Source organism: Papaver somniferum, chromosome 7 (genome assembly GCF_003573695.1).
Source record: "Papaver somniferum cultivar HN1 chromosome 7, ASM357369v1, whole genome shotgun sequence".
NCBI lineage: Eukaryota > Viridiplantae > Streptophyta > Magnoliopsida > Ranunculales > Papaveraceae > Papaver > Papaver somniferum.
This window is the reverse complement of record NC_039364.1, coordinates 58854915-58868638: the sequence shown is the minus strand read 5'-3', so window position 1 is coordinate 58868638 and position 13724 is coordinate 58854915.

Genomic DNA, 13724 nt, shown 5'->3' with positions numbered 1-13724 from the left:
TTTTCAAGTTCAGGATTCATAATTCTAGATTCAAACACTAATAATTTTGCGTTGATCTCATGATCAACATTTTAATTAATTATACTAGTTCAGTTGCCAGTATTTTAATTGATATTTTATTTGGTCCCGTTACCAATAATTCATCAAACGAGCAACATTTGATCAGACTAAGGAATATTGGTTCAACTATCAATATTCAACAATTCATCGAATGAGCAATACTTGCTCACCTCAACTATCAATATTTACTCGAGAATTATACCTCTGTCTCAACAGACATGTTCAATTCATGAATCCTAGAACATTTGCAAATCATGTTCGACTCAGCAATATAAAGACTCATCGTCTCATCAAGTCAACAACTGACTAATTAAAACACGTCTGCTTTGCAGACTCCATAATCACGAGACATCAATCATGTCACATGGGGGATATTAACTACGGTTTTGGTCTGGCGACCTACAACACGTGTGTTCAACGATGAGAATGTGACTAAGTCGTGCAAGCGGTTGAAGGACTTGACGAAGTAGTGGGTAGACAATCAACCAAATCTCCGCATGATGAAAAACTGGTTTTTACACGATTTCCCACTTTCCCACTCTTTAACTTCAGCAACTGTCACACTGAGAAAGCGGGGGTCTAACAACACCACCCAATATTTCGCTTAGCAATATGTATGGACAAACTCCAATATACTTTTTATGAGAATAAACTAGACAGTTAGACTCAATCAATAAAAAGATATATCAAAGAGTTTATATCTCAATCTCTCGATTTGATCTTTACTCAAGCAAATGAAAATCTGCGAGTCTTTATCAAAGAGAGATAACTTGGACGGTACCAAAGACCAATGTCCAAGGATCAATCAATATCAATCAACAACCAAAGGTTGGATTTCCAATTGATGATCTTAACGCACAACCTGTATTATTTCAATTATATAAAATATAATGCGGAAAAGAAATAACACAGACACCAGAAGTTTTGTTAACGTGGAAACCGCAAATGCAGAAAAACCCCGGGACCTAGTCCAGATTGAATACACACTGTATTAAGCCGCTACAGACACTAGCCTACTACAAGCTAACTTCGGACTGGACTATAGTTGAACCCCAATCAGTCTCCCACTAATTCAAGGTACAGTTGTACTCCTACGCCTCTGGTCCCAGCAGGATACTGCGCACTTGATTCCCTTAGATGATCTCACCCACAAGCAAGAGTTGCTGCAACCCAAAATCACAGACTTGATAATAAACAAATCTCTCCCACACAGAAAAGTCTGTCAAAGGATAAATCTATCTCCCACAGAAAAACCCTAGGTTTTTGTTCCGTCTTAAGATATGAAATCAAGGTGAACATGAACCAATTGATAATCCGATCTTATATTCCCGAAGAACAGCCTAAATTAATCAATCACCTCTCAACAGTCTCACTTGAATACACAAGAGGACGTCGAGAATCACAAACAGTGAGACGAAGATGTTTGTGACTTCTTTATCTTGCCTATCGGAGAACTCTTACGATCTCAAGCCGATCAAAGATTGTACTCGTACGATAGAAGATGCAAGATCAGATCACACAACTACGATAAAAGTAGTATCGGTCTGGCTTCACAATCCCAATGAAGTCTTTAAGTCGTTAACCTGGTTTTAGAGAAAAAAACCAACGGTTAAAGGAGAATCGACTCTAGCGAGAGCACTAGTATCACACAGACATGTGGGGATTAGTTTTGCACAATGCTAGATGTCTCCTTTATATAGCCTTCAAATCAGGGTTTTGCCTTAGTTGCAAAGCAATCCATATTCACCGTTAGATGAAAACCTGATTTAGATTCAAGCTAATATTTCTCAACCGTTAGATCGAAAACTTAGCTTTTCACACATACTTGAGATATACGTTTACTGGGTTTGTGAAAACCGTGCCAAACGTGTACGTGTATGTTGGTTCAACATAGTAACCCAAAAGGTCAACCATATGAGCATTTCATATTAACCTTGTTCTTCTTAACCATAACTAGTTCAATTGACTCAATGAACTAGTTAGAGAGTTGTTCAATTTCTATGAGATCTTATGTAACTACACAAGACACAATTGAAACAAAGATGATTCGATTCGATTGAATCGGCTCATGAACTTTATAGCCACGGTTTGCATACTGCATTCCTTAGTAATTTAAGTTTCATGTTCAGAGCACATCTTTAGATCATAACCCACTCAAGTACGAAAACAAGTTCGCGGACTTAAGACAACCGACAGAGTTTTCCAAACTCAACAGAAAATCTCGGCAAGGAGACTTTCGCCAGTTCGCGGACTAAACACGCAAACGATTTTTTGGAAAATCCCAGCAGAAATTCTCGGCAAGAGAACTTCCGTCAGTTCGCGGACTGAGTTCGCAAACTGAGTTCGCAAACTGAGTTCGCGGACTTGGCAAAGCCAATTCCTCCGGTTTCTCTCAATCAACAAAGTTCGCAAACTTCGGATTAAGGAATAAGACTTATGCACATATGTGTTTCCACACAATGCTTATATCCATCATTGGTTATTTAGACTAAAACTCTCATTCCAACCATTGAAACATTCTTAGAGGACGTTATACAGTTGTTACACTATTTCTCGTCAAAGCGATTTTCAAAGTGATTGAAACATTATGACTTTCGTCATTAGATGAAGATAAACCCGATCAAAGCGAAACGCTTTACCAACACATGATTTCGAGATATAGATAGGCGAGATATACTCGGCTCGAAATATAGAATGTGTATGATCTAGTCTATATAGCATACGACTTTTGTCTCAAAAGAAGTAGGAGATAGAAGAGATATACTTTTGAGTGATAGATAAGTTCAAGTCTCCACATACCTTTTTGTTGATGAAGTTCCACGGTTCCTTGAGTAGATCTTCGTCGTTGTATGATGAATCTCCATGAAGTCCTTGAGCTCAACTACACTTTTCTATCCTAGTCCGAGACTTAGCTATGTAGACTAGAAATCAAGACTCATAGTTTTGATCACTAACATAGACAAACATGCTTGAGATAGCAACGCATGCGAGGTCGACCGAGCTATGCTCTAACATACACTTACTGGGATCAAGGTGTCTACTGCTTTTGTAACATAAATAGTTCTCTGAACCCATGATTGAAAAATAACAGACAATTTTCGATAGACAGTCTTTCCTCTACTCATCGTCTTAGCAATTACTCTCAACTGGGTAAATTCAATCATTCAGAAACTATTTTCACGCAAATACAAAACACACCAACAATCCTTGATCACCATTGATCTCACACATTTCTCATCTTCCCTCATACACATCGACCCATCCTCTCTTGTGACCGAATTGACTATGGAACGACCATTGTCTTGGTTTAGGCCAGAGTCCTACAGATTGATCTCTCGAATTCAAAGCACTCCCTTATTGCAGTGCACCTGTGTGAGGTTGAGCAATTTGATCGGTTCAAGGAGTCTCCTCTGCACGGTCGTCTCCTCAATTCCTAGAAAACCAACAAATCGTTTTACCCCATCTACAGATTGGCGACCACAGTGGGAGATTAATCTCTCGGTTGCAATCTTACATTTCACAAAAATGGTTGGTCTTAGATCTGGTTCAGTTACCACCGGGTTCAACACCCAACTCTAACATTACAAGTTCTAGTGGTACTGCCACTGCAAGTACTACTCCTCTCAACGTTGCAGGCTCTAGTGGTACCGATAACACCACTTCTCCGGCCAGCAATGTCACACACATGTTACTACTACTCCTCCGAGTGCTGGTGCTCCAGTGATCATTCCTATCAATGCTGCAAGCAATGCTAATGGCAGTATCAATAATCCACCTCCTAGCGAATCTCCTGAAGAAAATATAGGAAATCAGTCTTCCATAGTTGATCTCATGAAGGTTCAAACTGATATGGATGCAACGCAGAAAGAGTTGTGTGCTTATCTCAAAACTCTCACGGACAAGCTTACGTCTGAACAAACTCAGCCTCAGCGCGAGAAAGGAAAAGATAAAGAAACATCTTCAACCGCTGATCCTGAAATCTCTTCAATCCATGTTGTAGATGATGAAGAAGTCCGCAAAGCTGCAGACAATCCACCAGCAAATGAACCTATAAGTTTCATCACTCGAGAGGACCTGGAACGCTTTTTAGAAGATCGAGGAAAAGACAAGACATCATCTGTCCACCGTCACCAACCTCCATATCCTGTTGCTAGACAAAGGATTCCTCTACCAAAAGGTTATACCTATCAAACGTTCACCCTTTATGATGGAACAGGCAATGCGCAAGAGCATGTTTTTCGGTTTCTGGAATCACTTGGTGAACATGAGCACAACCATGTCGTCCGTTTGAAGGAACTTTCAAAGTCTCTGAAAGACAGAGTATACAACTGGTACAACAACATCGCACCAGGAAGTATCGCCAGTTAGGGAGAGATGATTAATGCTTTCTACAGAAAATACTTCTTCGTTTCCGAGCAAGTCACTCTCTCTGATCTAGGAAGGATGTTTCAAAGGATCAATGAACATCCCAATGAATATGTGAAAAGGTTCAGAGTTCAAGCCTTGTATTTCCATGATCCAGACGTCACAGAGCAGCAATTTGTAGACTTATGCATTAACGGAATGATCACGGTCTACAGATCTTTACTGGAAAATCTTCGGTTCCAGACTTTTTCAGAACTTCATGAAGCAGCCAGACGATCAGCGACTACTGCACCTGCTTTTACTGGAAAGAGCAAAGTCAGCAAGGTCGAGGAACCTCGAAGCAGCCGACTCCCAGTCAACAAGCAGTATAATCTCCAGCCTTCCATGAATGTTGTTGAAGGGAGAAAGAGAAAATCCGAAGTGCAGCCACATAAGAACGCTTCTCCAACATCCCAAGCTCCTCGTGCAAAGAAAGGATAACCAATCTTGTCCAATCCTCGACCTGGCATCAGCGAGCGGGGAAATGATCAAACAGGGACTCAAACTTCCATCTTCCCACTGAAGAAGTAATCCAGTTACTGGAATTCTGGGTTCTGATGCAATCTAATGTTCATCAAAGAGTTCCAACTGAAGAAAAAATGGAGAATCCCAGGTACTGTCATCTTCATAGATTCATTAATCATCCAACAAGTAACTGCAATATTTTGAAGCACATATTCAAATAAAAGGTTGATCCACAATAGCTTCAACTGGGACTGAAGGAGTACACATAAATGCTCTCCCAATCATAACCTTTGCATACTTTGAACAACCAGTCAAAGAAGCAGTTCAATTGTTGATCGAGTATATCTGTGAAATTGGCACAAAGGAAATACATGTTAACAACACCGAATTACATTGTGTCAGACGTCTACCCATACCTAAAATACTCCTCATCCACCGACAAGGAGATGCACGACTGGGGATTTCTTACCACAATCCATCTTAGAGGAAATGAATTCGCAAGAATATTGATCTATGATGACACCTCCATCAACATCATTCCACTGAAAACCCTCAGAGCCGCAGGAAAAACTCGACAAGAATCTACTCGTGATCCCATTTCAATCAGAGACCTTGAAGGAACGCTCGGAAATACTTATGGCTACATCACTCTCAAAGTGAACATAAGTTCAACCTGGACAAGAATTAAGTTTCAAATAATCAGGAAGATCCAGGATATAACGTGTTCTTCAGACGAGCGTGGATCCACACTGAAAAGATGGCCACTGACAAAGCGCCTTCGGTTGCACATCTATCCAACGAAGAAAATTATGATCCAGAAGATTTGGCTGACGTACCATCATCAGAGCACTTGGAAGAATTTCGAACTTTGACAAGGTTGAAGCAAGAACCTGCAAAAGATGCATAGATATTCATCAAGAAGCTTCGCACTCAGGCAAGTCTCATTCCTTACATGTCTATGTCGTTTATTTCCTCACATGCTATCCTAGCATGGGACTCAATTCTTCTAGCAACTCTGCAAGATGTTATGAGTGGATAGCTTCACCACATTAATATTTTACCAAGTGGTTGAATCTGACATTTCTCCGAATCGAACACTTAGACACTCAGTACTGAGATGATGTCCAAGCCTGGCAAAGAACAGTTTGGACGTATCCTTGTAGGAGTGTTCATGTATGGCACAAAATCAGAAAGCTCTGATGTCTGCACAAGTGTTGAATCCCACTACTGCAACGAAAGGAGTACTGAATCAACAGAAGATACTCAGGGCCGAGATGATCCAACCTAAGATCTTAAGGGATATGCCGCTTCAACGCTCAAGCATCTAAGAATCCATCAATTTTACTCCCAATCAAAGAGTACACCTTCTATAATGGCGCCTCTAGCTTCATCACAAATATCTCGATGATGACACACTGATTCAACACAAGCACGTTCAAAGTGTAACTGAATTTATCCCATGATAAGACTTCTGAAGCAGATGCAATATCATTCATCCATGGATGGCACAAACACCTTCAACATACACCGGGGACTTGATCTTATTGGAGAAATCAATTCTATTTCAATAAATGTTATCCACATAACAAGTTATTGCAACCTGATGTGATTCCATGGAACTTCATCAACGGGTCTCTCTACCGCAATGGAAACTTCCGTTGCTATCTACCGCAACAACATCGATTCCCTGAAAAGGCACTTCACAGTAAAGGTTCGGAAGAATTTGGGTTAAACCCTACACCCTCATCTTAGGGACGCTCAACTCATCAATTAGTTCGTGAATGTAAAGGCTCACTGGATGAAGGAGTAAAGACTATGTCGATAATCATGGATCTATCCTTTTCGGTATCTGTAACTTCGACCATAGTATCGGCATCAACAAGCATTTTCGGAGAAAATTCTAACATGATCCAATATCAACGACTGTCTCAGGGGCAACATCCTCATGACCAGCTTCATCAACTATCCGTTCTCTGAAGTGTTACTCGATGGATCGGACTTCTCCAAGCACTAATGATTCATATCAAGGTGTGTATACATGAAATATGTTCACATGAAAGTCTTTCCAAAGTTCGCACAACAGGCGGGCAGAATCCCAAGTCTTCTACAAGAAGTTTTCATCACCTCTACAAATGAGATACAACATACTTCATCCCATGGGTTTATAAAAACGTACCAATGAGTAAGGAATGGGACAATACTTCCTTAAGAAAGATGTTCGTCTATGTCTCTTCTACAACATACCGAAAGGGCGCATCAATCGGACATACGAGCTGAAAGATATGGCCTCCACACTCAAGTTCATGGAATCTGAAAACTTGCACGGGATTACATGTTACAAATGTGCACGCTTCATTGGCTGACCTAGACAACTCTAAATTGGGTGATTATTTTTTCATATGATAACTCTGTCTCTTAGATTCAAAAGTTGGGGTCAAGTACCGAATTCCGACGACGTATGAGGTTCCTACAGCCTCCAGAGCATACAACATGCAAGCAGAAATTCGTGAACGGGATTCATAACCTCTACAGTCGATCGATGTCCACCAGGTCTTTTCGCTAAGTCCTTCATCAAGGTACCTCCTACTTCGACCACTTAGGAGTTTACATCAAGTTTTTTTTACCTGGGTCCTCTATCTAGGTCTTGCCAGAAGAAGGGAAAAAGAAAGGGAGAGATTTAACAAAATACTGAGGACTGACGGTCCACTGATCATGACGATCAGTTCACAGTCCAAGATTCGTGACTAGCACCAAGTTCACCTACGCTAATAATTCATCATAAAATTAATAGTACAACCAAGACATACAACCATGGTCATTACATCATCCCCTTTTGAGAGCAACTTCAGTTAAGGTCCCGTGACCAAGGTTTCAGAAGTGATGTTTCTACAACTGACAGAAAGAAGATGACACTGCAAGCACCATGCTCATGTATCAATCGAGGGGTCCTGATCTCAAATGAATCAATGATATTAAAATCCTTCACCAACCGTTCAAGACAGAAGCGAATGGTCTAAAGACACAACAAGAGTGTTTTACAAAAAGCTCGTCTGAGATGATTTTACACTGTCCCCCACAAAGCAGCGAGTTGGGATTTTCTTTGAAGAATCTAGGGATGGGTTATATACCATTCACTTAGTATGTATGTCTTCTACAATATATCCAAAATTCACAGCAATTGGAGAAACGAGCAATAAGATGTTGCCAACTTTGGACAGTTGAAAATTTTCTGAAAACCTCCTGGAAGTTTACTGTGTCGTTGATTTCGGCCCTTAAACGTGCTTAACAGCCGAAAAGTTTTTTCACTAAAGCTTGGAAATTTTTTGAGGATGAAAAAACATGGGTAGATCACAAAATTCCGACATCGGACGAAGATTCTATAGCATTTTCAATGAAGTCCTAACTTCTGAATTTTCTGATGACGAATTCTGACTAAATTCTTCATTCATCCACGTCAGGAGCTACACCATCAACGCAAGGCGCACTTCATCTTCAGCTGATAGTCTCACTTGATGAAGTCGACGGTGTTTCTGCTGATAAGATATGAGCTCTTCAGCTCTTTTCTTCTGTGACATTTCATTACGTCTCTTCTTTCTCTCCGCATTTGCTAATACCAAGAAAGCATATATCTTAGGACGGATGACTCCCAGATGATCAACTCACAGACTATCGAGAGACATACAATGTATCATCTTTCCAGCGTCTCTGAAAAGTTGATTCACTTCGGCATGAACATCTGCAGAAGTCTTCATCTTTGATTTGATATTTCTGAAGCGTTCTCCGGAAGAACTAGAAGGGTGGTTGTAACTGGAAGTCACCATTATCTGAGGCGAAATACATGGAGTCATGGATATACCAATAACAAACACGCAACAAAAATGGTAACAATCCAACTCTTACTAATTTACAATTTCACTAGCTGTAGTGATTATAAAGTCAGAATTTCGAAAACTTGCTCGTTCCTTCAAACCTGAAAAGACGAGCAAAATTCATTATTCAAAATCATAACTTGATTTTCATAAAACCGTGAACAACCCACATGAATTTTAACATCCACTGTTTTTTCAAAAATTGGACAAATGTCCATTCTACAATTGCGAAAACTCACATACAAACATTATTTCATCATGTATAATTTTCTACTTTCAACAGTTGTTCAAAATCAAAACATTCATTTTACAAGAAATATGTTTTAACGTGAAACTCACGTCTATATATATTTTTGCTCCTTGGAGAGTATATTTTCAAAAATTTGTGAAAGCTTACATATCGAAAATAAATTTTTTCATGAAAGCTCATAGACAAATTTTTTACTAACAGACGCACGTCTATTCAAAAAAAAAAGAAAACTTTTTCTCTCGTACAAGCATCCACCTTTGAAACGAGAGTTTATTAGAATCTCACATATTTTAAAAACAAATCTCTCATACATTAGGGATTATTGCTAGTTTCTTAAACTAACGATCGAACGAACGTCCCTAAAACAAGGGTTTTTATAAAATACATGCATATGTATATATAACTTTAACATGAAAAACTCATGAACAACTTATCAAGTTCTGAAAAAAAATTAAAAATTAAATAATTGTGCTACAACAATTTATGTTCGTCAGACGATGCTTTATCATGCTACTGGGATCTTCGTTCAAGCCATGGTTCGATCGTATAATCGAAAATCCGATAACATTCTATCTTACGACTAAGTTCAATTACTTATTTCGTCAGTAACTAAAAAATCACCTTCCAATGCTGACTGAGGAACATGACTATCCCTCACTAAGCATGGGACTTAATGTAGATGGTGGATTTTCGACAATGGTTAAAATTGTAAAACCATATTCTTACATATTTCTGATCCAACAATCAGATGAGTATTGAAGCTCATGTCTCTCATTGAAACATGAAAACTCATGTCACAAGAACCTCTGACTAGGTATATTGTCTCTCAGAGCATACATGAATACGCAGTCTCTCAACTGAGGCAACAACATATTTCATGAATATTGAATAATTTCAGTAATTACTTTTATATAAAATCGAACGATTGGACGACTCCTAGACAGCTTTCCTGCTAGTATAGAGCAATAACGTCTTCAGGATGTAACAATGTTTTCCCTGACTATATAAAATACATGTGTATAGAATCATTATGATTGGACGGCTCCTATACAGCTTGCCTGCTAGTATAAAGCGATAACGTCTTCATGATGCAACAACGTGTTTTCCCTGGCTATATTATACATAATAAATATGACGCTTCAACAAGCTCATATCACCCAATCCTCGAATAATTAACGCTCATAGACAGCTTGCCTGCTAGTATACAACCATCAATTAATTATTTCTAGTCATTAGATTCATTAACTGAATCCTAGAAAATATTCTACGTTCTTCATAATATTTCATTACTTCAATTTATGGTTCTTCCCAGCAGAATTCCATGGGTTAGTAATAAATATTCAACGTACGGGAATATGAGCCACCATCGTGTAAGCCCCGAGGAAATGGTGCAAGTGTATTCAACAATAAATGCGCTAAACGAGCACCTGAATGCACGAACGAACATTCAATAACACGAAGTAACGATCAAACCATGGAGAAAATAATAATAAAATATCTAAAGGAGGCATCTAAGGGGACCAAGCCCACCGGCCGGCCGGTCATGCCGTCGTGGTCTGTCAATGCTTCTCCTTTTATTTTATCGTATTTTATTATTTTCCTTGATCCCATGAAAATCCCTTCAATTGATGAAACTCCTTCTTTTGATGGTATTTCCTTCACATTAAGGAAATTATACAAAAAGTAAATAAAATTAGGAAAGGTGTCACGGGACCGTGGTCACTAGCCGGACGACCATGCCCTAGCCGTGACCGGTCCCACACCTTGTAATTCCTTATTTTATTAATTATTTCCATCGTCTCATGGAAATCCCTTAATTTCGTGATATTTCCTTCAAATCATGAAAATAATATAAAATTAAGGAAGACTCACGGGACCAGGCCCTAGCCTGGCCGGTCCCACATGCCCCTTATTTTATTATTATTAATTATTATTGTTTCCCTCATCTCATGAAAACTCCTCCACTTCAAGGAAACTCCTTAGTTTCAACAAACTCCTTGATTTCATGGTATTTTCCTAAAATCATGAAAATAATACAAAATTAAGGAAAGTGTCACGGACCGGGCTTATTGGACGACCATCCATGCCTTAGCCATAGCCGATCTCGCACTTCATGATCCCTTATTTTATTATTATTTCCTTCATCTTATGAAGTTTCCCAGTTTCAGCAAAACCCTGGTTTCTTCGTATTTTCTCAAAATGTTGCTCAAACGCTCGTCAGAAAATACCAAAACTCTCAGGACTGAGACACGGACACCATGGTGACACAGACATGCCTCCATGACCGGACCTAAGGCTTGCAAGAGGCCGGTCCCACACTTATTCACAATTTTGACCTAATTTGCCATCAATTGTTCATTGGGTCCAAACTCTCTTCAAATAACTTAGGACTTGCTCGAAAGACCGGAAACTGGTCCCACGGTCACCAAGGGCCGGTTTGATGCCCCGTTGGTCGGTCCCTCACCTCTCCACAACTAGGTTTTACTACCTAACGCTCGCTCGAGCACTATTCTAATAAATGATTAAACCAACATTTAATCATCCTTTCAAACTGGTCTTCAAGAGACTTTGGAATTTTCTCACTCGAGCATCTGGACACTACATGGTCGATCCATCATCCCATGTAGACAGTTCCTCCTTCACTCCGTGGTTGATTTTCAATAAATCATCAATTGATCAGCAATTGATCGAAATTAGGGTTTTCAAGTTCAGGATTCATAATTCCAGATTCGATCACTAATAATTTTGCGTTGATCTCATGATCAACATTTTAATTAATTATACTCGTTCAATTGCCAGTATTTTAATTAATATTTTATTTGGTTCCGTTACCAATAATTCATCAAACGAGCAAAATTTGCTCAGAGCAATATTTGCTCAGACTAAGAAATATTGGTTCAACTATTAATATTCAACAATTCATCTAATGAGCAATACTTGATCACCTTAACTATCAACATTTACTCGAGAATTATACCTCGGTCTCAACAGACATGTTCAATTCATGAATCCTAGAACATTTGCAAATCATGTTCGACTCAGCAATACAAAGACTCATCGTCTCTCAAATCAACAACTGACTAAATAAAACACGTTTGCTTTGCAGACTACACAATCACGAGACATCAATCGTGTCACATGGGGGATATTAACTATGGTTTTGGTCTGGCGGCCTACGACACGTGTGTTCATCCATGATGAGAATGTGACTAAGTCGTGCAAGCGGTTGAAGGAGTTGACGAAGTAGTGGGTGGACAATCAACCAAATCTCTGCACGATGAGAAACTGGTTTTTACACGATTTCCCACTTTCCCACTCTTCAACTTCAGCAACTGTCACACTTACTGGGATCAAGGTGTCTACTGCTTTTGCAACATAAATAGTTCTCTGAACCCATGATTAAAAAATAACAGACAATTTTCGATAGACAATCTTTCTTCTACTCATCGTCTTAGCAATTACTCTCAACTGAGTAAATTCAATCATTCAGAAACTATTTTCATGCAAATACACAACACAGCAACAATCCTTGATCACCATTGATCTCACACATTTCTCAGCTTCCCTCCTACAGATCGACCCATCCTCTCTTGTGACCGAATTGACTCTGGAACGACCGTTGCTTTGGTTTAGGCCGAAGTCCTACAAATTGATCTCTCGAATTCAAAGCACTCCCTTCTTGTAGTGCATCTGTGTGAGGTTGAGCAATTTGCTCGGTTCAAGGAGTCTCCTCTGCACGGTCGTCTCCTCAATTCCTAGAAAACCAGCAAATCGTTTTGCCCCATCTACAGATTGGCGACCATAGTGGGAGATTAATCTCTCGGTTGCAATCTTACATTTTCACAAAAATGGTTGATCTTAGGTCTGGTTCAGTTACCAATCTGGGTTCAACACCCAACTCTAACATTACAAGTTCTAGTGGTACTGCCACTGCAAGTACTACTCCTCTCAACGTTGCAGGCTCTAGTGGTATCGCTAACACCACTTCTCCGGCCAGCAATGTCACATACATGTTACTACTACTCCTTCGAGTGTTGGTGCTCCAGTGATCATTCCTATCAATGCTGCAATCAATGCTAATGGCACTATCAACAATCCACCTCCTAGCGAATCTCCTGAAGAAACCAGAGGAAATGAGTCTTCCATAGTTGATCTCATGAAGGTTTAGACTGATATGGCTTCAATGCATAAAGAGTTGTGTGCTTATCTCAAAACTCTCACGGACAAGCTTGCGTCTGAACAAACTCAGCCTCAGTGCGAGAAAGGAAAAGCTAAAGAAACATCTTCAACCGCTGATCCTGAAATCTCTTCAATCCATGTTGTAGATGATGAAGAAGTCCGCAAAGCTGCATACAATCCACCATCAAATGAACCTATAAGTTTCATCACTCGAGAGGACCTGAAACGCTTTTTAGAAGATCGAGGAAAAGACAAGATATCATCTGTCCACCGTCACCAACCTCCATATCCTGCTGCTAGACAAAGGATTCCTCTACCAAAAGGTTATAGCTCTCCAACGTTCACCCTTTATGATGGAACATGCAATGCGCAAGAGCATGTTTCTCGGTTTCTGGAATCACTGGGTGAACATGATCACAACCATGTCGTCCATTTTAAGGAATTTTCAAAGTCTCTGACAGGCAGAGTATACACCTGGTACAACAACATCGCACCAG